The following is a 27,536-nucleotide window of genomic DNA, read 5'->3' as shown; positions in this document are numbered from 1 at the left end:
TGGGTGGCAACACCACAGACTTTCTGGTTTTATCATTACCTGTCTGATTACTAAGCTGCTGCTGCATCTTATGAACTGGAATCGTAAACAGTAATCACATCGAATGGGACAAACAGCAGAAAGGAAAAAGATAATTGCTACATGGACTTGACTTATTATCTGAAAGGAGAATTTGTTGTCTTACAAATGTGCACACTGACTGCGGGGAGGTCAGACCTGTGGGCAGAGGACAGGAGAGCCCAGGTCCTTCTCCCTGCAGAAAGACTGCTGGTCTAGATTTATTAAAGCAATAATAAGGGTCTTTAAATGCCTTTTTTGCACTCGTCATTCTTTGGATGAATCACCTCTGCCCACTACCCCAGAGGCAGAGAGGAGAGATGAGGCACACAGAATCATAGAATGGCTTAGATTGGAAGGGATCTAAAATATTATTCAGCTCCCTCCCCCCATAATTCATTCCCTGTCCTTGGGAAAGGAAGATGGTCAGTCCCAAAAACTGAACATCAAACTCAGTCTGCATGAGATTTCCAAATCAAATAAATTAAAAAAAAAAATCCTAAAAAAATAAAATCAACCCAAACCCTACACATCAGCGTGTAGATTGTTTCCTATAAGGTGGCCCTAAGTCCAGTTGGACAAGGTCATCTATCTTAGTAGTCTCTCCAACCTTAATGATACTATGATTCCACGATAAGGGGACTTGGAGGTAGGGCTCCATGGTGCTAGAAGCTACCCTGATATACTGTTATGATAGAAATATGGCCTGCACTTGAGATAGTTGGGAGGGAAGAGGTGTCACACCCTAGGAAGAGGTCACCCCATCAGCACTCTTCCCTCATTAAAAGGAATAAAGCCCCACTGAAGATGCAGGTGATGCTGAGACAAATCTCAGCAAGTCTCTGCAGACCTTTGTTCACCTGGTTGCTTTCATCCGCTCAACGTGAGCAAGCAGCAGGAGGGATAGATGGATGGCCAAGCTGAAGGCCTCAGTTCCTCCTCAGAGGAGCTCAAATAATCTGCTTTCTATGCAGAATCCCTCCATTTGTTTTGCAAATGTCCTTGAGTGTCTGCACCGCTGTCGCTCACTGTCCTGTGGACCCTGCTACTATTCCAGGGTGACAGCTCCATGCCTTCGTGTCATAGTGGGAAGGGTACCCATGAGCTGGTGCCCTCATGGAGTGACTTACAGCCCTCAGGATGTTATCTCCATTTGTCTTCCAGTGCCTTCTGGAAGTGACTTGCAAGGGGAAATCTTTGCTTCACTATCGTTTGGGGATCATGGCAGTCCTTCTGCGCCCTGTAAGGCCTCCCCTTCACCTCCTGCTGGGGTCATGCCACAGACTGCCTCCCTGCAAGGACTTTCAACCTGAGCCGTATGACTTCAGCAGAAGGCTTCTGGCTTTGGAAGGAGGTTGCCATGGAAACAGAAGTCTAGGTTATCTTTAGAGAATATTTTGTCTCTCTCTTTTAATTATTTACCAACTGCTTGAAGAAGAAGGAGGAAACATCCATCCTTGCTAAGGAGGAGGACACAGGATGATAACACCCAGCAAGAGCCTCATGTATCTGCTGGGGCTTCCTGTGGTGGGGTGGGCTGCAGGCTTTCTCTCCTGAGTTTCCCAGGTCTGCCCAGCTGTCAGCACCAGCAAAAACCTCCATCATTACCTGCCCACATTTCAGACAACATCTGGTGGCAGCCTAGGATCTGCCCAGACTCCCATACTCCCACTTCCCAGCAGGGACCACTTTGCAGCAGCTTCTGTTTGAATGCTTCTTGCTGTCATCAGCCCAAGATCACTCATTTTTGTCCTACTGCCACGCCACCTTCATACCCTTCTCTCTCCTCCATTTGCCACCAAAAGCACCTCCTCACTCTGATGCAAGGTTCCTCTTTATGCTCGCATACTTGTGCTGTGTCCTTCTTCAGCTTCTGCACTGCCAAGCTAAATGCATTTCATTGTTTTTATCTAACCTTGCCATCCAGTTCATCATTTTTGCTAAGCCTTCTATGTATATTTTGCCTTAGAATTACAGAATCGTTAAGGTTGGAAAAGACATCTAAGATCATCTAGTCCAACCATCAGCCCATTACCACCATGCTTACTTTTTGGCCACCTGGGAACACTGCTGCCTCATGTTCAGCTGGCTGTCAACTAACACCCCCAGATCCTTTTCCTCTGCTACAGGCTGTAGTGCTGTATGCAGCTGTTGTGATCAAAGTGCAGGACGTAGCACTTGGTCTTGCTGACATTCATATAATGTCACCAGCCCACTGATGTAGCCTGTCTAGGTCTCTCTGTAGGGCCATCCTACTCTCAGATGAACACTTCCCCCCAGCATGGTGTCATCTGCAAACTTACTGAGGGTGCACTCAACCCCCTCATCCAGATCATCAATAAAGATATTAAAGAGGGTGGGCCCCACTACCTACCCCTGGGGAACACCTCTCATGACCTTCTTGCCACATCTTTCGATTCAGCCCAGTGTAGTTCATTGCAGCTGTAAAGCAGCACCCATCTAGAGTGGTTCCCACCTCTTTTTTCACCTAACTTCTCCAACCTGCTCATGAAAAATGCACCAGCGTTCAATATTTTTTCTAAGCCCAGAGATCCTTTCCCAGAGCTGCTACATGAACAAGGTGTACTGCTGGAGTTACTCCTCCTGGCTCCTCCATCTTCATCTGTCTTTCTCATCCCAGCTACCATTAGCTTAAAAACATGAGAAGCACTGATCAACATGCACAGTTACTTTTCATGGAAAGTCAGCAGTGCTGTGCATTTGGTGAGGTATTGGAACAGGCTGCCCAGGGAGGTGGTGGAGTCACTGTCCCTGGAGGTGTTCAAGAAAAGGGCAGATGTCACATTGAATGACATGGCTTAGAATGGTCATGGAGATGGGTTGATTTTTGGACTAGATGATCTTAGAAGTCTTTTCCAACCTTAACAATTCTGTGATTCTATGATTTGACTTCTCTTCCAGTGAGACGTCTGCAAGGCATCATAGCAAGTGTCCTCTACACTCACAGTGAGAGCAAAAGGTGTAGTTGCAGTGGTTTGAAGAAGAGAGTTATTTTTGGCCAGTGTGCTTCCAATTGCCAACAGAAAACTGAAAATTTTATTATGGAGATGTGGTGGTAAAGCAGCTTCACATTGCTTGTTCTCATCACCAGAACTACACAGAGAAGAGGCAGATTAAATCCTGCTGATTTGCTGGTAGGCTGCAGTACAAAACGTGCAGCACACCTTGTAGGAGGTATTCGGTGCTTTGCAAAGGCAGGCCCCTGGATGTATGCCATCCAGATCAGTTTGTCTGCATGTGATCTAACTTTCCAAATATTCTTTTTTCTGGTCTTCATGAATACATTTTTTTGATGAGATGTGCCTTACTTCTCAGTTTTTCCGTGTTATTTTTGTTACTTGCTAGGCACTGGTTTGCAGTAGGAGCTCAGTATCTCAGTATCTTTGAATTATTATTCATTTCTTCCCTCTCATTTAGATAAATATATTTCTTCTCTAGCACTTTTCCCTTCTGCATATTTCCAAGGCCCATGTTTATTTCTACTAGAATCCTGACACACTTTGAACAAGAGCTGGCAATGCGATATTCAATATTTATGCCTCCCGGCCACTTCCAGAGCAGATGTGCTCAGTTTACAGGCGAAGAGTTCTCATTCCCATCAAACCCAGCAGCCCAGCCATCACTCTGCAGCACACCTTTCCTGCTCAAGCAACTGTCTCAGCAATCTGGGTTCTTCCCTTTAGCTCGTGTAGGTGGTGGGATCACACAAACAGCAGGGTACATGCCCCCGACCAATGCATTTCCAAGGACATTTTAATAGAATCATAGAATGGGTTGGGTTGGAGAGGACTTTAATGCCCACCCATTTCCATCCCCCTGCCTTGGGCAGGGCTGCCACCCATCATCTCTGGCTGCTCAGGACCCCTTCCAACCTGGCCTTGAGCACCCTCAGGAATGGGGCACCCACAGCTTCTCTGGGCAGGCTATTCCAATCTTCCTGGAGGCCAGCACACTTCAGCCCACATACAAGGGGAAGCATCACGGAAGAACCTAAAGTACATGACATGTGCATTGGGAATTATCTTTATCACCTGCCAGTCCTCACGATAAGCCTTGAACTACCACAGCTTTAGATATGAAGTGCCAGGTGTGCTTTCCTCTAAAACAACCACTGTCACCTTTAGCAGCTTCTAATCCTTGCTGGGATGATAGCAATTAAAGCAGATGACCCCATTTCTCCTCTCAATTACGAAGTCACGGTTAATTTATGCTCCCATTTATACACTTCTCCCACCTCTGAGCCTTGTGAGGGGTTTGTTCCAAGATACAATCTGCTAGACACATACTGGATAATAATAGGTATTTCTAAGAAAGAGTCAAGAGGAATGTCAAGGGGTGGCCTGGATAAAAGTTCTGCTTTTGTGTGTGTGTTTTCTCTACTTAGATATTCCCCACACATGCACACCTACAGGTACACTTATCTTTCTTGCAAATCTTTAAAAATGACCTCCCATTGAGCACAAAGTTAATAACATGTGAAAGACTCTTAATCACAGTTGGCCACTGATTAGTTTCTGCTGTTATATTAAGCTCAGACATAGGAAATAAATTAGAAAATGAAAATAAAATAAAATAAAATAAAATAAAATAAAATAAAATAAAATAAAATAAAATAAAATAAAATAAAATAAAATAAAAGTAATCAACAAGGCTGTATTGCTTGCTGCCCGTTACAGAGCCTTTGCCTTTACCTGGGGCTGGGGCTGATGGTTCCATCCCATGTTGGCTGGAAAGCAGCCCTCCCTTTCGTGCTTGGATGGACACAGTGCCCGTGATGTTTATTTGTGTCCAACCAGGCAAAAATACAGCCTGCATAACAAAAAAGGTGGAAAGGCCTGAGGGGAATTTGCACTAATGATGGGGAAAGCTAGTTAAGGGTCTGGAGAAGGTGAAGATCTGGCTCCTGGCTTGAGACTGGGCTGATTTGCCCCGAGGGACACCCTGAAGGTACGGGTTTCTTCCCTCCAGCCTCCCGCTGGCTGCTGCTGCATTTTCCTGCTCTGTAAACCCTGCAGGAATCAATGCGGCAGCTAAAGTGGCACTTTTGACATTTGAGGGAGAATTATCTCAGAAGCGAGTATATAAATCTGATTCATCACCAGTCCTGATGGCTCATCAAGTCCCTGGCAGCAGCCCCATGGGTGCAGCACCCATCGGCTCTGAATGTGTAGGTAGAGTGGGAAGGAGGCAGCCTGTCCAGTTGCGTTGTTTGCTTTGCACTGGTGATGATGCAGTGGTATCATTTTCAAACTAAATGCTAATTTTCTGCTTTGCTGGCCTCAGAATCTCCTCCATCCGTCCCCTTCATTGCAGCAATTAAAGGACCAGGTGCTTGATCCGAGATGCTTGCAATGAGTGTGGTTTTAATCAGTGTGTGCAGGAGAGAGAAATGAATGCATGAGAGCAGGGGGTGGGAGAGCCCTATGCTTCAACAACAAGCTGAAATGTCCCTCTGTTGTGGCTTCTTCCCCCAAAAGAAGGAGAGGCCATGTCACATCAGTCCTTGCTGCTCTGCTCTTCTTGTGGCAGCTCGGTACTTATGCCTGAAGGATGAAGACCATCCTGCCTGGTCCCCAGCAAAGCCGTAGCTTCCTGCCGCTGTCACCATCCTGTGACGATGAGCACTGTGAGAGCAAGGTGACAAAACATCCCTGAGGTACAGAGTTGCTATCAAAGGTGTGGGAGCTGATGTGAGGGAAAGGGGTTGATCGCAATGCTGGAACATGGACAAGCTCCCTTGGAATGTTTCTTCAGCCTGCCCATTGAGTTTATCCCAAGTCTTTTCTACGTGCCACTGTCCTTCTGCCACTAACTCTCCTGAGCTTGTGAATGTGGCTCCATGGGTGAACAGAGAGGCAGAGAGGAGGATCAATCATGAGTCCCTTTCTTCCTTAGTCCCACCATCCACTTCCAGCTTCATTTCTGCTGCTGGTGGAACTGATATATGTTACTTTAGAGTCTTGAGAAAGGGACCATGCACCTCCCATGCCCCTCTGGGCAGGTCAGAGTTGCTTTGTGTACACAGATCAGGTATAGCACAGTTATGGAAGAGCTGGCTTTGCCAAGTATGGGCTACAGGGTATATACACATGTATTTTTGACACATTTTTGTCAAAACCAGAACATAAAAAAGACAAAAACTATTAGGAAGTGTCCAAAAAAGGGCTACAAATGGAGAAGAGCCTGGAGGGCAAGACCCGTGACGAGTGGCTGAGCTCTCCTGGTTTGCTCAGCGCCTGATGGTGGCTGCAGCTCCTCACAGGGAGCGGGGGGGGCAGCGCTGAGCTGTGCTCTGTGTGACGGCGACAGGGCCCGAGGGAACGGCATGGAGCTGTGTCCGGGGAGGGCAGCTGGGGGTTAGGGACAGGGTCTGCTCCAGAGGGTGGTGGGCATGGACGGGCTGCCCAGGGCAGTGGGAGGAGCACTGGGCCTGCTGGAATTCAAGGGGCATTTAAACAACACCCTCAGAGAGAGGGTTTGGGGTGGTCCTGTGTGGAGCCAGTGGTGGGACTCTATGATCCTTGGGGGATCCCTTTCAACACGGGATAGTCTATGATTCTAATATCAGGTCTAACACATGCCACATCAGGTCTTTGAGAGCACCCTTAGAGCTGTGTGCATGGCTGAAACATGAGCGCTTGCTGTGAAGCCCTGATGCCTGTAGATACTTGGATCCCTATCACTTATGGTGGCAGCAAGAAGTAAGAAAGGTGGGATTTATCCAGAACCAAGGATGCCTCATTACTCAAAGAACACCCACCTGAAAACTTAGTAATAAAGAGGGGGAATTGGCTGTCAGGCCAAGGTAATTCACAGTTAGTGAGTACTGAAGGAAGCTGGAGGTAGAAGTAGATAAAAAAGGGAGAGAAAAAGAATTTCTTTGTTCTTCAGAATTTCCTTGACTGTTACCTGCATGTTTCCGTCAGAGTAAATAAACAAACCTTCTCCTGTGAATGCTGCTGACAGCCAGACCTGTGCTCAGCCACTTGCAAGGGTATGTTGCTCCTCTGTGTGATGCTGTGGCACTGCTTTCACCAAAAGCACCAACGGGAGAAGCCGTGAGACATCCTCCTTTGGGTCTCAATCCCAGGTATGTTCCAGCATCTACTGACTTCTATACTATTCCTTTCTTGCCTGTGTTGTGAAAGCAGCAAACTCTCCTGGTGTTTTTAATGCAATGTTCCTACTTGAAAGCTGACTCAATCATTACATTTTGCTCTCTTCGTTAATCTCAGGATTAAGAAACTGCCACGCGAGTGTGACTTGAGCTTTAGGAAATGTTTCCCCCCCCTTTTTTTTTTTAATTAAAAAAAAATCTGCAATGAGCAATGCTTTTTATTTAGAACTGAATTCATGAATTTTAACTGAAGATGGGCATGTTGGGCATTAATATATGTATAATTATGCAAAACCACTGTTATGTCTCTAATGGAAATTAGATTCTACCACCACGGCTGTGTTTGGTGATAGTGTGTGTCTTCATTTGTGCTGCGTTTTATTTATTTATTAATTTCCTAGCAGCATGACCTAGGATTACAGTTGCTATGGTGATAAGACAGTTAGTGGAGGAAGGAGTGAAAGGTAAATTTGCTCATCTTCCTGTGTAGCACTCTGGGGGGGGGGGGGGGGAGTTGAACTGGCAGTCTCATTGCCCAGTGTTGTATCTCAATTTCTCTGTGTCTTAGCTGGGTTTAGGGATGGGTACTCCTGGGCTATAGGCCCAGAGTTAAATCTTGCGACCATTTTCATGCATTTGATGACCTGCATTTGTTATTTTGAGTCTTGGACTTAGTGCCAGAGATACTGAGCAGCAGTGGCTCCATACCCCTAAGATATTGTGTGAATCCTTCATGTTTACTGGGGTTTGTGTGGTGGTGCTCCTTGCAGAAAGGGAGGTAGCATTCCCCCCAAATTCCCCCAAGCAGCAGTGACATTTCCTGACCTGAGCAGCTGAAGTGCAGGGGTTGTTTCCATGTTTTTGATAGTGCAGGAAAATTTGTTCTGAGTGCACCTCTGTTGACAAGGAATATACATATAGTTCTATTTGAGCAACTGCTCAGAAGTCCTCACATCTCTCCTGCCTTGTACTCTGCAGCCAAAGCTATCTCTTTATTTGCCCTACATCATGTGGAAGTGCTTTCCTGGCATCCTGCCTTACTCCCGTGTTACTGCTCACACTTGTCTGCACACTCACCCATTAAAACTGTCTTGTCAATTTGCTTGGATCTCCTAGTGGAAATGCTTTTTATGGAAACGGGCTGACCAGTATTAGTGATTGCAGGACTTCAGGCAGTTCCTTGCAATTGCCCTTGTAGAAATAGCTGATCTATTCCTTTCTCCCTGTCCTTCTGAAGAGAGTGTAGTGCTACCCCCCACCAGTTTCACCCCATCCTCCTAGCAGCAATAATGCTGGAGCTTGGGGTTATGTTCTTCTATCAGGAATATCACAGACTAACATATTGATGGGCAGTGAGTAAGTCTCAGGTGTTCACCAATTAGTCCCTGTCTAGCTTTCAGTATCTGCTTGGACTTACTGAACTTTTTATTAGGTTGGATTTTTCCACCAGAGATCTTATTACTGTGATTACCAAAAGACAAGTGTGTTTTAAAAGGGTCTCAGCTGCCCTGCTGCACTTCATGCTTTTCCCAAAGTGAACTCCTTGCTGGCATGCAGCTCGTCAACAGTGCAGGCACTTCAATGCAAGCAGACAGCTCTCTCCCACTCACTTGGATGGAGGTAAGGGAAATGATGTGGCTGACAGGGACAATCCTGTGCTTGTACCACTCTCTTGTACACTCTCCTCAAGGAAAATGCTTCTAAGCTACTGAGCCTCTGAGAAGGGGTCATCATTATGCTCAGACACCTTCCCACCCACAGCCATCAGCATCCATCAGTGGCTGCACACAGCGCTCACAAGATGACTCCAGAACTAGAGGAGATGGTGGAAAAAATGATGCATGATGTCCAGGGCTGACTAGAGAATAAAGGGATTTGCTGGTTAGCATTAAGGGTGGGAGTTTAAAGCAGCTGTATTCTTCTAGCCTGCTGGAGAGTTATTGATGCCCTCTGATGGGAGAGAAGATAGCCCTGGGAGTAAGGCTTTTCCAGCCCAGAAGTTGGTGAAATACTAAAATAGCAGAGCAGCTGCTTCACCTGCTCCTCCCAAACCCCAAATATAGACTCACAGAATGCCTTGGGTTATAAGGGACATAAACATCATCGAGTACCAACCTTCCCCTGAGAACAGAACAAACCTGCAGGTTGCTGCAGCCCAATGAGACCGCTCAACAAAGCGAGCTTGCCTGTTTTCTCCAAACAACAGTGCTCAACAGCACAGGCTGTTTGACTTCCCCCTTGAGGACTGTTTCAAAGCATTGGCAAACATAAACTGGGGATTGGGGCATGATTCTGTGTGCACAACCTAAGCAAGCAAGGAAGAATAAAGAGCTGTACAAGGGGAGGAGCAAAGTAAATTTTATTTATTTATTTATCTATTTATTGCCCTTCTTTCCAAGGTGAAGAAAGCAGCAAAGTAGGAAATGTCTTTTTCTCCTGAGAATCCCATCTGGCCAAGTTCTGTTTCAGCTGTGCCACATCTCAGTGTCAATGAGATGAGGCTGGTGAAGCTGTGGTTCCTTCTCCTAGCCAAAGCCAGGTGTAAGCATTTAGTCAAGGCAGGCTTACTGCTCAGCCTTTGGGAATTTTGGTTAACACTTTGGTTTGCCTGGTGGTGATGAAGTATCAGATAGCAGCTGCCTGCAAGGGGTAGCCTCTAGGTCTTAAGTATGCTGCAGGTCAGTCCAGATCAGCTGCACATTGAGTCATAAACACTGTGCTGAGGTTTGGGAGCAGTCTAACAGTGCTTCATTTGACATCTCCCAGTGACAGGTCACCAAAACTGATACAGCATTCATCTGGATCTTCATCAGTCTTTGACTTAGAAGCATGGAAACATAGAATCGCTTGAGTTGGAAGGGACCCTTAAGGGCCAACTGGTCCAACTCCCCTGCAATGAACAGGGACATCTACAGGTAGATCAGGGTGCTCAGAGCCCCTCCAGCCTGACCTCGGTCTCTCCAGGGATGGCACATCCACCACTTCTCTGGGCAACTTGTTCCCATGCCTCCCATCTGCTTTCTTAGCCTTCTTCACGTCAGTACTGAGATGGAAAAGAGTGTGTGTATGCATACAAACTCAGTGATTCTGGCAGTTGGGTGTAAAGAGAGGGCTGGAAGGTGGCTGTCACTGGCCTCTCCTCTGGAAGTGAGCATGCTGAAAAAAAAAGAAAAAACAAACCCAAACAGATAATTTCATTTCATTATTCTCCTTCTGTAAATAGTCATCATAAGCAGTTAAATGGGAGCAGCTGTGGACAGTGAATCCTGGCTTGTCATTGTCCTTCACCAGGAGGACAGCCCAGTCAGCACTCAAATATCCTTCCCCTCTCTGTCCCCCTTCATTGCCTCCGTGTGCTGCATCCTCATGCTGCCTGGGCTTTGTAAAGAGCACAGAGAGGCATGGCTACAGCAAGCATATGCTGTGTCTGTGACTGTAATCTCAAATGAATTAGCCAGGTGCTTAAGGACAGAATCTCTAGGGGAGAAGTTAGATGCAGGATGGCTGTCACAGGTGAGGTTTCCCCAACGAGGAGTGGGTAATGAGGTCAGAAGAGGTCACAGCCTTGCTTTCACATCTCCAAATCTTGATGCAGCAATGTGATTTCAACGACCGAGCCCTCGTGACCTGTCCATCAGATACAGATTTGTCATCTCCAGTGCCAACAGGTAGCCAGAAGCAATGCAGACAGAGCAGCAAGGATCCTGTGTGCTTGGCAGGAAAGAGAGGGGAGTGATGAATTTTTCTGGCTGTAGGACAGAAGGAAACGGTGGTCTGTGGGAAGGAGGCAGGATTGCCCACCTGCTTTAGGATCCTTTGTAGCTGCAGGGTTTACATGCAGATTGTTGGTTGCTGCATAGCAAACAGACAACAACTTGTGGCAAGGAGCATTCTAGTATTTTATTTAGCAAGAGCCACAAGTTATGGTGATGTCCCTTCTTAGCAGGTGTCTGCATTCCACAGCTCGTTCAGATCACTAAGATTTCTCCTGGAGCCAACGCTGGGCCATCAGGGAAGTGTTGTGTCCTTATCCTGCTGACACATTCGAACCCCTGATGGGAGGAGGACAGGAATTGGTTGGGAGTGGTGCTGCATCCTCAGCAAAGATGGGCAGACACTGCTATGTCTTCCTCAGCTCTTTTCCTCACCTTAAGATTTTTCTTTCTTCCATAGAACTGAATGAAGAAGGGTACATATGTGTGCTTGGTTTGCCCCTTGGGTCAGGGTAAGGTCTGGTGCAGGGAGTTTTGTGCCCAGCAGCTGGGCTCCCTCTGGAATCAGGTGCTTGTGGCCACTAATGGGTGGCAATGAAAAACCTTACTGAGCAATGGAGGCTTTTAGATGGGGTTTTATTATTACCATTTACTTTATATATAGATATGATGTAGCTTTAGAGACTTCATGTATCTTTGAGGCAATCCTGTTGCTTACAAACTTCAGTGCTTTTGCTTTTCTATTCCCTCTTAGAGGGGAAGAAGCAACAGAAACATTCCAACCTGTAAGCCTTCAGAGTGCAACCATTTTCCTTAGTATGTGGAGACTAGGGAGGATGAAAGGGAGGCAGTAGAAACAGACTGAAAATGAAGATCATAGTCAGCTTTTTAATCCTCTTTGAATAATAATTCCACAGTTAGGGACACTACTGCAGCTCCACTGTCTTCCATGAATCTGGATGTGATAAGAAACAGCTCTTTTCAAGTGCTGCTTTGTCTTAGAAATTGGAGTAAAGAATTGTGTCAGCAGGATAAGTTCCCTTGCTCCCTCTTTACCCGTAGCTCTCAGTGATGTGTAGGGAAGATCAAGTGAACGTGAGTGTCTGATGATTGTGGTATGACTTACAGCTTCTCATTCCAAGTGAGCAAACTCCTGGCAGCCTAAATGTAGTCTGTCATGTTGTAACCAGGGCCTCTCACCAGCTCATTTGTGTATATACCATTCTGCATCATTCAGTGGGTCTAGGCAACTGAAAAGGGGCACCTGGAGTGGTTTGGAGACAAACTCAACTCCAAAACAAAAATCCAGAGACATACTCTGTGCTTAGGGATAGCAGCAAATCAGGAGGCAAGGTGCAAATAACAGTATGAACAGATGAGGATGGTCCTAAAGGCAGGTACAGTCTTGCATCAGTGAGGAGAGAGTGAGGTAGGGGAGAGAGGAGATTGAGGGTGGCAAGAGCTGATCTAGCCAGGAGCAATGATGTGGGGCTGAGCGGGGGAAATGGAGCTTGAGGATCAGCAGAGGATTACTGTTTTATTAGCCACTGGATTAGTGTCTCAGGGTCAGACGCTGTAGAATAGACTGTATTGAATTATTTCTTATCAGCTGGTGCTGACTGACTGGTGAGGGTCCATCCCAGTAATCTCTCTGGTTTGGCAAAGTATTGCCTGTGCTCAGGCTGGTGTGTTGCACTAAATAGCTCAGAAGGAGATGGCTTTTAGGAATACAAAAGCCATGTGGAGATGAGAAATTAAGAGGAATAGGAGTTGAAAGAGGCATGCAGTAGTTGGTTAATACTATCTTTTCTCAAATTGCAAGGGCTCTCATCTCCAGATCAGCTCTCTCAAGACAAAGCTGAGATGTCTAGTCTTTGATTGCAATAGCTTTGATTCCAAAGCCTTCCCATGTTCCTATTTATTCTTCAAAGGTGAATTCGTACTAGTTAGATCTGCTTTGGCTACAGGTTAAAATGATATCCCCAGATATTTTAGACCACAGAAAACAGATATATGTGTGAATAAGGAAGAAAAGCAGACTGCAAAGATAAGAAGGCATGTCTGCCTGCAACCTTCTTCTAACTGCTGTGGGTTTGGAAGAGGCAAGGACAGATGAAAGTGACAGAAGGTGATATTGCTTAAGCAGGAGGTGCACCTACAGTCAGGCTGGCTCTCATCAGCTGTGGGTGTGGTGATTCTATAGTTGTTCGGTGGTTTTTCTGGGGAGAGGGGAATGGGGGAATGAAGAGGAAGAATGACGGTACCCCTTTTTCTAGGTGTCGTTACAGATTTTTGTGCAGTTTTCTCTGGGAGCAGGACACAACTGTTCTGTTTGACCATCATCTAGTAGGGGCAAAAGGCAGATCACACTTTGCAGTCCTATGAACCACGCCAAGCCACAAATACCTTTTCTTTGGAGCCTAGGCTGCCTTCTGGTCCAGAAAGCCATATGTTTCATAGCTGGACACAGCAGGGAGAGCTGAATCCTGTCTGTTGCCATACTTTATAGTGATAGTTGGTATGAGACTAACAGAGATCAGTACTTATCTTGGACCTCCTCTGTATCTGTAATTATTCCTGAATGAAGCTGTTGCCAAGAGGAGCAACGGGTAGTAACTAGTCAGAGCACCTGAAGATGAGTGGAGAAGGGTTTAAATTGGTGGCTTTGCTCCTGCTACCTTCTAAGATTTCTGGAGGTATAAAGAGGCAAAGGACTACCTATGAGAGAAGCTGTGGTTCCAGTGCTGTGAAGGATTATTCATAGAATCATAAAACTGAGTTGGAAGGGACCTTCTAAAGGCCATCTAGTCCAACTCCCCTGCTATGAACAGGGACACTTACAAATAGACTGTGTTGCACAGAGGCTCTGCAGCTCGACTCTGAATGTCTCCAGGGATGGGGCATCCACCACCTTTCTGGGCAACATGTTCCAGTGCTTCACTATCCTTACTGTAAAAAATATATACATTCAAAAAAAAAATTAAAAATAATTATTCCTTATATCTAGTCTAAGTCCCTCCCTCTTTTAGTTTGAAATTGTTTCCCCATCTCCCCTAGTCCTATCCCAACAGACCCTGCTAAAGAGTCTATCCCCTTCTTTATTACAGCCCCCCCTTTAGGTACTGAAAGGCTGCTGTCAGATCTCCCCAGGGCCTTCTCTTCTTCAGGCTGAGCAGCCTCAGCTCGCTCAGTCTGTCTTCGCAGGGAGGTGTTCCATCCTTTGGGTTATTTTTGTGGTCCTCCTCTGGACACAGGTCTTTCCTGTGCTGAGGACTCCACGTCTGGGAGCAGTACTACAGGTGAGGTCTCACAGCACAGAACAGAGGGGCAGGATCGCCTCCCTCTCCCTGCTGACCAGATTGCTTTGGATGCAGCCCAGGACACACTGATGGCTCACGTCCAGCTGTCATCCATCAGTGCCCCTAAGTCCTTTTCAGCAGGGCTGTGCTCCATCTTTACATCCTCCAGGCTGTACCAGTAGTGCGAGTTGCCACAGTCCAGGTGCCACACCATGCACTTGGCTTTGTTGCACCTCATGAGGTTCTCTTAAGCTACTGCTCAAGCATCTCTGGCTGTGTCTGGATGGCATCCCACCTCTCAGGTGTGCTAACAGCAACACAACATGCTGCAAACTTGTTGAGCGTGCACACAATCTCACTGTTGATGTAAATGATGAAGATATTAAAGAGCACTAGTTCCTATACTTGCCCCTGATTTCCATTCAGACATTGAGCCACTGACCACTGTGATACAATCTCACAGTCGGCATCTTGTCTGTCAAACAGTCAGCATGTCAAATCTGTATCTTTCCAGTTTGGAGAGTACCAGTGTCATGGCCTTACTGAATTCCAGATAGATGACATCAGTAGCTCTTTCCTTATCCCCTGACGAAGTCATGCCATCATAGAAGGCCATTATGTTGGTGAGGCAGGATCTGCCCTTGATGAAGCCTTTGAGCAAAACTGACTTCCCCTTACAATCAATCACCAGAAATTTCTGGCCATTCAAAGGTTTGCTATGATGCAAACAAATGGGAACTAGGCACTTACAGGCAATATGGTTACACTTAGCAGCAAGGGACCTGCCTCACATGCGTTTTGAGTGTAGGATGTGGCAGTAGGCTTCTATACAAATAATTGACAATTAGATCTGGTTCCTTAATGCAGGCCTTCCAGCTACTCTTGCATGAGTTTTGATGCTCCAGCTGATGGGGGGGATTTTGTCATAACTGTGTGGTTCACAGGCAGAAATACAGTCTCTCCCTTCTCTGTGCAATCCCACTGGCATATGAGGAACTTAATTTCCATCAGTCCTTAGTGTAATCATGAGAACATCCTGTGGCCTGACTGGCCTACCTCAGAAACAATACTGAGTGCTCCTGGCCTAAAAAAAGATGAGAATGAGGCTAGTGCCTGCTCTATGATCACAGTGGCTCTTGAGAAGTATTCAGCTTTACTAGGTGTCACTGACTGATGCTCAGCTGGGAGACTTTTGAGGAAGTACACGTAGTTAAAGAATGAAAGCTGATGGCTCACTAGGTAATACTTGAGCTCTTTCACACTGTGGCAGAGGTATTTTGTTACCAAAGGTACTGGATTTTCATTTAGCCATAAACCCAAGGGCTTAATCATTAGCATTAGTGGAAGACTGTAATGTCTTCCACATGAATTTGAATGCAATGCTGAATGTTCCACTAAATATCACCTAGAGAAAGTAGTATTTTGCTGACTTAGCAGTTGCAGGGTGATTCAACTAGAACAGTTACTCTTCATTTTCCTCTCTCCAACTCTGCTATAATTATTATGTGCTATTATATAACTTAGTTCTGATGTGAAAGTAGCTATATTTCAGGATTGGATGAATGATCCCTATGTGATATGCATATGTCTGAAAAGTACTTTGGATAAAAGATCCTAAAAAGTGAAGGTTATTTTACCTTTCCATGGGTGTAGCTATTTGGCAACTTTTGCTGTTGTTCTGTCTCAATGTTTTGTTGAAGGAAGTGTTGTGAACAGTTTGTAGAGTGCTGGCATATATTATTAATTGCCTTTTATAGGTTGTTTTTCTCTTTTGAAACTCCACACTTTACAGGCATAATGATAAAGCAATGTAGCAACAAGGAGTTAGGGAGGAAAAAGCTCAGCAAAGTATTTGTTCTGTTCTAAGCCAAACTTTGGGGCTGGCATAATATCAGAGACTTCTCTCAGGGTCTTAAGGTACAATTAAAAAAAAAAAAAAATTAGTAATAACAGGAAAGGGGTGAAAGGTGGATGCACAATGTTCCAGGCAGGATAAAATCAGCAACCCATCTGGGTCTCTGACAACTTCTCAAAGTAGGGCTTTGTACTCCGAGATCTATTCTGACAGCACAATGTTTTGGAAATGTTTAGGACTCTTGCCATCATATTTCTTTTAAAGTCTGATTACCTTATGTGACATATCTTCGGCTGTTGTAAATTGATAGCGCTTCATCAGCCTCAATGGCATCTTGTCAGTTTGTGCCGGTAGAGGATTAGCCCTCTCCATCCAGACACGTTGCCTTGAGCTCGGCTTGGATTTCATCTGAAGTCATTATAAGCCTGATGAGAGAGTGCTGGAGGAAAGACATAGGTTGTGGTAGGTAGGTCATGGTGAGGACTGACCCCACAAGTGGAACTCATTTTTTCTTTCTGATTTAGTACTAATTCCAGTTTTTCCAGGTTCTTGCTATGATTTTGGCTCTAGGACATACCATCTTCTGAGATACAAAAACCTGTATCTATTGAGCCTTCTGTGCCATCCCTTCTAAGAATGGGGAAGATGCTGGGTTTTTTGTTCCAGCCAGAATAATGTGAGAAACCCCATGAGAAGTCCCCATGCAACTACCTTTGATACTCATCTTTGCTTGTCATGAAGCTACCATGTGATACTTCTGTGATGCAGTGTTTTATCATAAATCAGGCATAAGAATTTCTCTACAAAGGATAGTTTAAAGTCTCCTTTCCCATCTATTAGTCTGAAATGTGCTATGGAAGTGTAAATCATGTCACTGGTTGTCAGGAAGCACCTAACCTTCAGATTGTCCTGCTGCACTACTGAGGGATGGAGAAGGCCAGCAGGGCAAGGGAAAAAAAAGTTGAATTTTTAAATGATTTTTCACTTCATTTAGAGTATTAGCATTCAGTTTTATTCTTCATCTTGCCCTGAGACTGGAGATCCTAATGTGAGAGTCACGTGGACATGAAGCATAACAGCATTGTCCATGCTCCTGACTTACTGCACAGGCAGTTCTGTCATCTGGGGTTCAAGTTGATTTTCCTATGGGCAAACCTTCCCATAATACAGAAATGTTTTACTTTCTGGACTTAAGCAGGCACTGCCTTTTCCTGTGGCTGAAAGTCTCAAGAGGAAGGGCTTCCTCAGTCTGGTAGCACCAGGGAGTACAGCTGGATCTCCTAGTCTGGCTTGGTGGTACTGGGCTCAGATTCATACGCCACCATAATGATGTTTTGGTTTTTTTCTTGTCTTACTTCAGCTCTGAGTAAGTTCACCTAACTGCATGTGATAATATGTTTCTTCTAACGTGGTGGTGTGGTTTAACCCAGCAAGCAGCTTAACACCAAGCAGTCCTACCTCCCTTCCCCCTCCCAGTGGGAGGCCATCTCAGTAAATTGTCCATGGAGTTAATTTTGTCCATGACTTTTGACACCATCTTGTTATAACAGTCCATGTCATAAAACAGTGCTGTGTTGCTTGTAGGAAAGTGCTGCGTACTGTCATGTGTTTTTGTGTGTCATGTCATTGTATGTTACATGCATGCAGTGGAAAAGTACTAGGATGACATGAGATCCCATCAGCAATATCAAGTTCTTGACAACTGAGGCAGTACTGGATGGACCACCTTCACCTGTAGCATCCCTACTGTGGAAGACCTGAGTCAAAGCCATCCAGAGTCCACACGGGCTTCTCTGTCTGCCTCCATAAACTCTCCTGCAATGAACAGGGACACCTACAGCTAGATTAAGATGCTCACAGTCCAGCCTGACCCTGAATGGATTCAAGGACAGGGCATCCACCACATCTTGGGACAATCTGTTCCAGTGCCTCGCTACCTTTTCCTTATATCCAGTCTAAATCTCTTCTCTTCTGGTTTGAAACCGCTTCCCCTTTTCCTATCCCAACAGACCCCGCTAAAGAGCCTGTCCCTTTCTTACTTACAGACCACCTTTAGATACTGAAAGGCCACTCTCAGGTCTCCCCAAAGCCTTCTCTCCTCCAGTCTGAACAGCCCCAGCTCTCTCAGCCTGTCTTCATAGGTAGGAGTTCAGTCATTTTTGTGGCTTCTTGCACTTATCCCTTCAGCTCCTCTCTTCTATTATCTACAATGAGATATTGTTCCCACTTGCAAGTGTTTTGTCAGACTAAGTTCAATAATACCAATGAGAAGTTTGGACACAACAGCTAGAGAGGACCTTAAAAGGATCCAGGTGGAATTCATAAAATTTGTGCAGCACAGGAGAGTCCAGGAAAATACACTCAAAAATCTCCCTTTCACACTTCTCTCATAGGTCTGAATCACATTGAGGGGTATTTTCCTGTGGTACAATGGCATGTTTGTGTGTATACATATTTATATTTCTCAGTGGAGCTAATTAATATGTACATAAATAAAAGCAAGTACTTCAGTTTGGAAAAAGAAAACATGTAGCTGAATGCATCAAGTACCTGTTAAAGACTTCTGCATCTTTTCTGAAGTGAGGACATTTGATTTCTTTTTTCCCCAGAATGTAGTTGGTGGTAATCTTCCTCTTGTCGTATAATCACAAATAAATCTCCTGTTTTGTTTAGTAATTGAAATTGGCATTTTTCAGACTGCTGCTCCAAGGCACTACAGGAATCAATACGATATGTGATGGTATCAATTGATTTGTGAGCAGTGGCACCTACACTGAGGATTTTGGGCCTTGGGGATCAAATACCTGGAAAGACAGAAAAATCACTCCAAACTGGGCAAGGGAAGGGAGATGATCCCCAGGCTGGATCCCAGACCAGAACCATTTCTTGTTTTGTTAGGGTCTTTGTGTGTGATTATGTACAAGCACTGAAAATTATCACATGTAATTTATTTGGACTGTAGATTTTGTACTGCCTAAAGTGGAATTGTACCAGATTTGCAGATGCTTTGATTCCTTCCTCCTTTGTCCAGATGGCGATAGCATGTATGGCAAAACATTCCATACATGGCTGTTGTTCCTTAATTTTGGAATTCTGGTCTCAGGGGGAGTAGAGAAAATCATATTGTTTAGTGGTATTTTAGATTGGATATAAGAATTTCTCCTCATAAAGAGTGGTGATGCACTGGCACAGGCTGCTCAGGGAGATGGTGAAGTCACTGTCCAGAAAGAAAGGGCAGATGTAGTATTTAAGGACGTGGTTTAGTAGGCAATATTGGTGGTAGGTGAATGGTGGGCTAGATGGTCTTAAAGGTCTTTTCCAATCTTAATGATTCTATAATATGCTGGGCTATTTTAAAAGGAGAGAATAAATGGAAGGTAGAGAGTCTCTGTATATGTCTAGATAAATTTCAGGCCATTCTTCTGCATTTCTCAGCCCTTCCAGCCTGAAATATTCCTGGCAAGCTGTTTGTTTTTTGTTTTTCACATTCATTGGTCCTATGAAGCAATGTGTCTTAAAATGAAGAGCTAGGGATTAATGAGCCACATGGAAATACTAATTTGTCTGAGTTAGAGGAGATTAGCTTGCCTAGATCATTAACGTAATTAATCTAGAGACTAGAAATGCACATTCAGTACTGCAGACTCGCTGAGTTAAGTTTGTAGTTCAACTTATTAAAAAAGAACTTCAAAACACATTTAAAAAAAAAAAATATTAATGAAACCATAGAATATCTTGAGTTGGAACGGTCCCACAAGGATCACTGAGTCCAACTCTTCTGGTCTTAGAAGATATACATAAAGAATTTGTCTCACTGCTGTAATAATTTACCTCTTTATAGTGACTTGAGGGATTTTCAAGAGGTCAGCTCCTCTGAGAGCTTCAGCTCAGGGTCTGCGCGTGAACTGTGTGCTATGCTGAGGAGCAGAAGGAAAGGATACCTCAAAATAAGTTGCAGAGCTGAAATTCTTGCCTGTGCCCTTCTGTCCCATCACAGCGGAGAAATGTTTGCCTTTTGCTTTTTCTCTTTTCCCTGTTGCTGTCTTTTCTAATTTCTCACATAAAAAAAGGCTGCAGGAACCTTTTGCAAGCATCAGAAGAGAGCTGATATGGAACCCAGGTTGTGCTCATACTGGGACAACTACGCTGCCTATAAGAGAGCAAGCACTCACGTTGGCTTTGTCAAACTGGAAAAAGCAATGAGTGGCTTGCAGAGGTGGACAAAGATAATTCCTGAAGCTGGGAGAAGAAACTGGAAAAGAAAATGGGGTAATGAGAGAGAGTTCAACTCTGCCCCATCGGATTCCTAAGAGTATGTGTGAAGTTGCACGTCCAACCACTAAATTGTTTCCTTTCCCAGTCCTGGGGTTTGGGGTCAGCGTGATACAGTTCAGCTCGCCTTTAAAAGCTCTGTTTTAAGACTTTTACGGTTACAAATCTATCTGAAAAAGTACAGAGCATGAAGACTGGTGCTAAAAGGAGCGTGCAGGCTGAAGCTGCTATGGGAAAAGCATTTGAAAAAAGAAAAATGATGTTGGGATATAGCTTGTGCTGTTTTTTGAATTGGTTTCAGGGAATTCAGTGGAAATATTTGTAATGTGGAGCTGCTGAGTGAACTTGTTTTACCAATGTTCCAAAGTGAAGCATTGAGCTTTATAACCTTAGACATTGGATTTTATTTCCAGCTCTTTGAGAGCGATGGGAGGAGCAGCTTTCCTTTCTGACATTTACGTTAATTCATAAAAATTACAGGTATCTGCCAAAATACCCCAAATTGTGGGGGAGGTGGAAACTGGGTCACAGGGAAAGATTAACATTGAAGAAAAATATTTGCCAGGAGTTTAAGATCAGAGAGAAAACTGCACAGTAGGAGAAAAGGCTGCCTGTCCTTCTTGCAGAACCACCGCTGGCTCATTACCTTAACTAAGGATGAAGGGCCAGCATTGGGCTAATTTTCTTTGTGCTTGTTTGCTCGTCAGCTTTGTTTTATACACTGTCAGTTCTTTTTATGCTACCCTTTTGATGGGGCTTACTTGGATTGATTTTGGATACCTTTGTGGTTAGGGAATGCAAAGCCATATTCTCAGCAGACAGACCTTCCATGGGGAGGGGTGTATCCTGTAGATGCAAAAATTTGCAGACAACTTGTGAGCAGCAATCACAGTGGAAGCTTTCCAGCTGCTCCTCTGGGTGGACAGAGGGAAGAAGGATATGTGCCCACAGTGGACAGTAATATATTCATCAGTGCCAGACAGATTCTGATTAACAGTAGTTGTCTCTTTCACTGAAGCATGACGATCAGAGCCAATCCATCCTCTCTCTGTGTGTGCTGCCTTCCAAACAACCCTCACCAGTCACTTATTCTCCCATTAGTCCTTTATCAGACAGTGCTTAAACCACCACTTGAAATCAGCTGGATCGAGTCTATTATTGGCATATCCCCTCTATTTCTAGTTCTCAGCTTCTCCAGTCAAACTTCTGTTATCACTGTGTATTCTTCAGTGCCCTTAAACCCATCAGCCTGTTCTTTCCACTGACTGACACGTAACTGTGTTAACCTTTTGTTGTTCTCCCTTCCCTTCTTGGCATATGGAGCATCCTTTAGCAAGGAAGGTTGTATATTGAGTATGGAATATTGTATAATAGACCCAGAGATTATATAAAATAATGTTGTGTGGCTGGCACCTCTTGATTATTTGAAATGGACACTTTGGGATTGAAATTGCTACCAATTTTTGAGGGGATGGGAGGTTCCATGTTTTTGTAATATTACGTACAGACATATCTTCTCCAAATAGATCCTAAATTACTTAAACAGCTATACAAATTATCTTTGAACCGTAGCTAGAACTTTGCTGTTTCTAAGGCTAAATTCATCTAGCTCTCAGCAATATTATGTGACAGTTATGACAGGGAATTAAGTATACTTTCAGTAGAACGGCAGGGAGGACTTTTATGTTAAATGAAATATTCTCGAGTTGTGGTTAAAGTGCAGGAGGGCTTTTTACTTGTAAAGACTTGCCACAAACAAGTGTACCACAGAAGTCAAGCCTTCAGAATTTCCCTTGTGCTGTCTCTGCTAGGTGGTGCACACGAGCCCTTAGTTCCTCTACATCTTGCTGATCAGTTAAATATTAGCTTAAACTGAAAGATGCCATGTGAACTGCAGTCTCTGTTTTCTTCAGTGCGATAGTATTTTTAGGGATATGAGTCAACCATTCATCTCAGTCCAACCTGTCTGAATCATACTGGTGGCCCTCTATGCTGGAAGCATCAAATTATTTTTTTTTTTGTGGCTCTCTGCTTGACTCCATTTTTCAAATGCCATGTGCTAAGAAGGAGATGGGTTTGGGTAGTCCAGCATGCATTCTGCTTTACTGAAAGTCAGGTTGCTTGTATTTACCTACCTAAGGAGAAGTCTTAAATTCCATCTGAGACTCTACACAGACCACGTCATAAATGTCTGTTCAGAAGATACTCTAAAAGTGAGAACATCCTGGGAACTTCAGGGCAGATTTCTTTCTGTAATTCGTAGGATTGTTAAGATTTATTTATGTGTGCATCTGGACTTTGCTAGTCAGAATAAGTTAAATCATATATTTTAGTTGCTAGCTAGTTCTAGTTCATCATCTCTGTGATAGTAAAGCAAAATAGGGTTGGGTCTGTTGCAGGGCTTCATTAGGCACTGGACAGTTCCTAAGAGTGGTTGGAAACCACTCTACATCTATGTTTTGCCTTTGTAACAGGACCCTTCTGAGGATAATGGAAAAATTGTCTATTCTGTATTGGTCTGATAGTCAGGGAAGAAACTGCCAGCTGTTTTATGGAGGTATGCTGAACGTATACTGGCAAGCTGCCAAGAGGAAAATTTCTGATTGCTGTAGAAGGACAGTAGATTGCAGAGGCTGTGAGCTGTAAAACAGACTGCTTTAGACTCTGTTTAGTCTGTGGTATGAGAAGCAAATTGTAAAATAATGTCTTAAAAAGTCTATCGCTTAGAAAAGTAGGCACTTGTTTAGAATTGTTATAAATCAGATTTTGTATTGCATAGAATATTCCCTGGTTTACGGCAGTGTTTTTTGTTTTCTCTCTGCAATATAATATGATGCAATAAAAAATATATAGATATTTCAATTTATTATTTCTCAGGACTTGATCATAAATTTTCCACTTCTTGCCCACTATTTCCAATAGCTGCTCATGGGCTATCTTCATAGCATCCTTTTATTTCCCTATTACTACCCTGATGTTTTCTTGATAAAACATATTTATTTTCCTGTTTATGAGAAAATGAGAAGATTGGGACATGCAGGGACAGCCCACAGATGCAAATACAGATGAAAATGCAGACTCCTTAGCAATACTCAGGCAACAGGATAGCATAAGTGCTTTATTTTATATATGTGGTGAGTTCTTAAGGATTACACTCTTGAACAGTGGGTCATGCTAACAGCTTAAATAGTAAGAAAACATTAAGATGCAGAAAATGTATTTTCAAAAAAGGAACTGAACAACTTGGTGTTAGATTATACTAACTTGAACATCATAAATAAAATCGGATGGCTTGTGTGACATTGATTTAAGGAAGGTTCCAAGGTTCCTTGGATATAAAGAAAAAGTCTTTTCCTGTGAAGGTGGTGGGGCACTGGAACAGGTTGACCAGGAAATGGTGGATGCCCTATCCCTGGAGACTTTCATCGCCAGGCTGGACCTCTGAGCATCCTCATCTAGCTGTGTTCATTGCAGGGGAGTGGACTAGATTAGAAGAGCATAAAATTGCAAACAAAGGCTCATGTAGTCATCCTGAAAACTGCAAGTGACTAGCAGTATGCTTGGATGACTTTACCTGGAATCTCATTGTGACCTTCTGCTTGAGCTACTTGAAATGGAAGAGGAGAACTGAGCTGAACATAAATGTGAAGAATGTATGGCAGGAGTAAGGAAAGGATGATTAGACTGCTGGGACAACTGAATCAGGAGAGGAGATATGTAAAGAGAAGCCGATGTCATGGGAGTGGTTGAATCTAAAATACACATGAAAAAGACAGAAATCAGCATCTTACCAAGACTTCATAAAATGAAAGTTTAAGGTGAGTCTTTGTTAGCAGTGAGTACAGAGCAAAATAGCTTCATTAAAATAGCTTTTCAAAACATACTCAGTGTACCTGTACTTCACAGAAGGCCAGGTAGATGGAAAAGTGCTGAATCCTTTCTGTGCTGGCTTCATTTAAGAATTGCTAAAGAGTTTGTGGAAAACAGCACAAACATAGTTAAATATCTTTGTCCAAAATCAAATGTCTGAAACTATGCATGTTTTAAGCAGTAAATATTCAGCCAGAAATAGTTGCTCTGAAATAAGAGAAAAATTATTTACAGCAGGTATTTGCTAGTGGGTATGCTAACAGGTATCTGATACAAATTCTTGTTGACCTGATTCCTACCTAAATTGAGCAAATTTTAGAAGTTTGACCAATCTAAATAGACAATAGTTTGGGTACGGATGTGGGAACAAAAATAAGGAAATAATGAGGCTTCATGATGCTTTTCTGGGAGGTCTTTGTATGTTCTGGCAAAGGTCAGCGTAAAAGCTTAATTTAAAATGAGTAAGGACTCATATCCAGCTTTATGCTGTGGTACGTACCAGACTTCAAGACTCTAGGCAGTGCTGTAGTATGAAGCTGTCAAGCATTCTGGTATGTATGGGACTGAACATCACTGCTTTTTTTAAATTAAGATCTTTTAAAAATGATAAGCTTTCCTCTGCAAGTAGCACTCATCTGTAGTGTTGTTCTATGACTCTAAGTGGAAAATATTTTTAAATTGCGGACTAGAAGCTTGTCTAACCTAAAGCTGAGGTTCTGACATAAAGAATAAATTTAAGATGTTGGCCTTTAACTTAAAATCATTTTATATTGCAAAAAGTGGTAACAGAGTGGTAACAGCAGTGAGAACTGTGGTACCATTCAAGCCAAACCCCAGGGATAAGGAAAGGGGGAAAATGTTGGCCTGAAGCAAAGAGCAACATTTGGGTACCTCTTCTGGAAAGGTGAAGCCTAACCTGGCTCTGCGTTTTGCAGGCTCCTGCAAAACTTTTGTGATTCAAACTGATTTTAACAACCTGACAGGACACATGTAGAGTGGCAGTGTATTACTTGAGAGAGGAAGACCTGCTCCTCCAATGGTGACAGCTGTGGGCCTGAGGAACTGTCACTGGAGAGTGATGCAACATCCATCTCTAAGGAGGGAAGCCTGGGGGTATCCTAGCAGGGAAGGAGAGATGAGAGAGAAAAAAAGAGATGCTGTCAGCAGAGCTGCCTACAGCTTTACTGAGGATTTGGGTTCTGTTTCCCAGAACAGTCGCTCACCTGCAGATAAACACATCCTCAGAAAACCTGAGCGCGATGTGACCCTACCTGTCATAGTGCCGTGCTGCTCCAGGTGTGATCTGTGTACCAGAAAGCACATAGCCAAACACTGCAAGATAAACAGCGACATATCTAGGCACAGATTCACAGTGAGCAATATTGGTGGTAGGTGGACAGTTGGACTTAGATGATCCTAGAGGTCTTTTCCAACCTGAATGATCCTATGATACAGGCAGAGCAGCTACCAGCTCCAAAATTCACATGTGCTCTTCACTCCCCCTCTACCTCCAAGTTCCATCTATGCCATTCCTGTGAGCACTGCCTCCAACCCAAAGACAAGATCACACTGAGGACTAACTGCACAAATGGGAATGTTAGCTTCATATTCCTCCTCTGCTTCCTAGGGCCAGGAGGGAATTTCTCAGTCTCTGAGCTCATTCATTATGCTGGTTTGAAATAACCCTGCAGCCATTTATTATAGTTCAATATATTCCTTCTTTGGAATGCAGGAGTGTGTCTGGAACTGGCTTAATTCCCTGTCTGTGGAGGAATGTGCTGATGTCTTCTTTAGAAAAGTTTTATGGCCCCTCTTTCCCAGCAGACAGTCTTTATGAGCACTGATCTGCCACTTGTGTGTCACATGGTGATGTGGGATAGCAGTGTATAAGAAGCACAGTTCCAACTCACATGAGAATGCAGATAAGATGCAGTTATTTTTGTTACATTGTTTTAAAATTATAGCATTCTTACAACAACACTATTTTAACTGCTTTTGTTTGAGACAGTGGCTTCTCAGGTCAGTACTTCCATAGCCTTCTCTTTTATTCTTAAAAAGTTTAGTATTTTCTTTTTTACTCTCTATTGGGATGAGGTGCATCTTCCAGCAACTATAGAGTATTTATTCACTCTAGGATGCTCTGAAACTCTTTTCTACGCTCTGCAGAACACCTGTGGACAGAATGCAGAAACTTACCGCACAGCAACATCTTCCAGCAGAGTGGCTGTTCTGAATGCCACCTCCATTTCCCAGTAGTGAACAATGCAACGATGCGGCAAAGGTGAAAGTGAGAGTCACTTCTTCAGTTCAGCTACCAAAACAATCAGTTTTCATCTCAGCCTAACTGCAGCTCTCTGGCTATGGTCCTACCTAAAGGAATAAATCACAAATGGCAGTTCTGTAAGCTAACACTCATTTATTGTCTAGAAATAAGTTTAAGTTTGAATTGAAAGGAGAAACAGAGGAGGCTGCATCAAGGAAAAGCATGTTGTGTCCCTGATTAAATTATTCCAGTTTTATGGGTAACTGGAGAGTTTTGGGTTTTGTAATCAGTTAAAGCCTCTGGCCATGTCTAAAACCAGTGTAAGTAGATATGTACAAATGTGTTGCCTGATCTTGAAATGTCCATTTCAGGATGATGGTTACTGGTTTTCACTATTAGATTTCTAGCCTTTGTTGTTAAAATGCACTGTTGAATACAATGACTTAAATTATAACAAACTGGAGGATCTGAACTCCGAAGCAGCTGGACACATTCATATTGCTCTCACCTGGAGTGCCAGTAGGAATTGTCAGCAGCACAAAGTTATGCTGATATTCCTTCAGTTTGATGTGCATTGAAGTGCCTACCTGAGCTACGCAAGACACACGTTCAGTAAGCATTTGGCAGCCCACTTGGGGCTGAATACGCACTGCATGGAGAATGTAAACTCATTTCTCTTTGGAGAAGGAGAGAGACCTGCTATCACAAGTGGAAGAGGTCAGCTGCAAAATTTCATTGCTTAGGTGTTTTCCAAGGACTGAAAGGCACTGATTGTAGGAACGAGGTAGATGGCCTTAACAGAAGCTTTGCACCTTGGTGGATGAAGCTCTGACTTTGATGTTTGAATGCTGCTAGTAAGTGAGGATCACACGAGATGACTTGTGGCTTTTGGTGTGCTTGCACCTGATAATTTTGTAGACGGAAGTGTCAGGGTACTGCAGGAAGCAGGGTTTGAAGCAGTATCATCTCCTTTCCTGTTTAAGCACCCAGTTTGTGAAGTAGTTTGGTTGCCTCTGAAAGGCAGGAAGCAGCACCTGCAAGGCAGCAAACGAAAATAATGTCTCATTAT

The 27,536-nt window shown here is 43.8% G+C and overlaps 3 long non-coding RNA genes across 3 annotated transcripts in view; 2 read left to right on the top strand and 1 right to left on the bottom strand.

Annotated features, from left to right (window-relative positions):
* The first annotated feature begins 6,187 nt into the window (after positions 1 to 6,187).
* Positions 6,188 to 27,536, top strand: part of LOC149919596 (uncharacterized) — a 60,437-nt gene continuing 39,088 nt past the window's right edge. Inside the window, exon 1 of the long non-coding RNA XR_016467306.1 lies at positions 6,188 to 7,168. This is a non-coding gene — a long non-coding RNA (uncharacterized LOC149919596). The remainder of the gene's footprint in view (positions 7,169 to 27,536) is intronic.
* On the bottom strand, positions 9,589 to 14,754 carry LOC149919598 (uncharacterized). The gene is made up of 3 exons (XR_016463655.1): positions 14,650 to 14,754; positions 13,750 to 13,857; positions 9,589 to 10,351 (listed from the first exon to the last, which is right to left on the bottom strand). It is a non-coding gene; the product is annotated as an uncharacterized LOC149919598 (long non-coding RNA).
* Positions 14,872 to 26,457, top strand: LOC149919597 (uncharacterized). Its single transcript, XR_016463654.1, has 3 exons — positions 14,872 to 14,918; positions 23,697 to 24,152; positions 26,371 to 26,457. It is a non-coding gene; the product is annotated as an uncharacterized LOC149919597 (long non-coding RNA).

This window comes from Phasianus colchicus, chromosome 1 (genome assembly GCF_987193195.1).
Source record: "Phasianus colchicus chromosome 1, bPhaCol1.hap1.1, whole genome shotgun sequence".
Classification (NCBI taxonomy): domain Eukaryota; kingdom Metazoa; phylum Chordata; class Aves; order Galliformes; family Phasianidae; genus Phasianus; species Phasianus colchicus.
The sequence above is the reverse complement of the archived record's forward strand: the minus strand, read 5'-3'. Positions and strand labels throughout refer to the sequence as shown.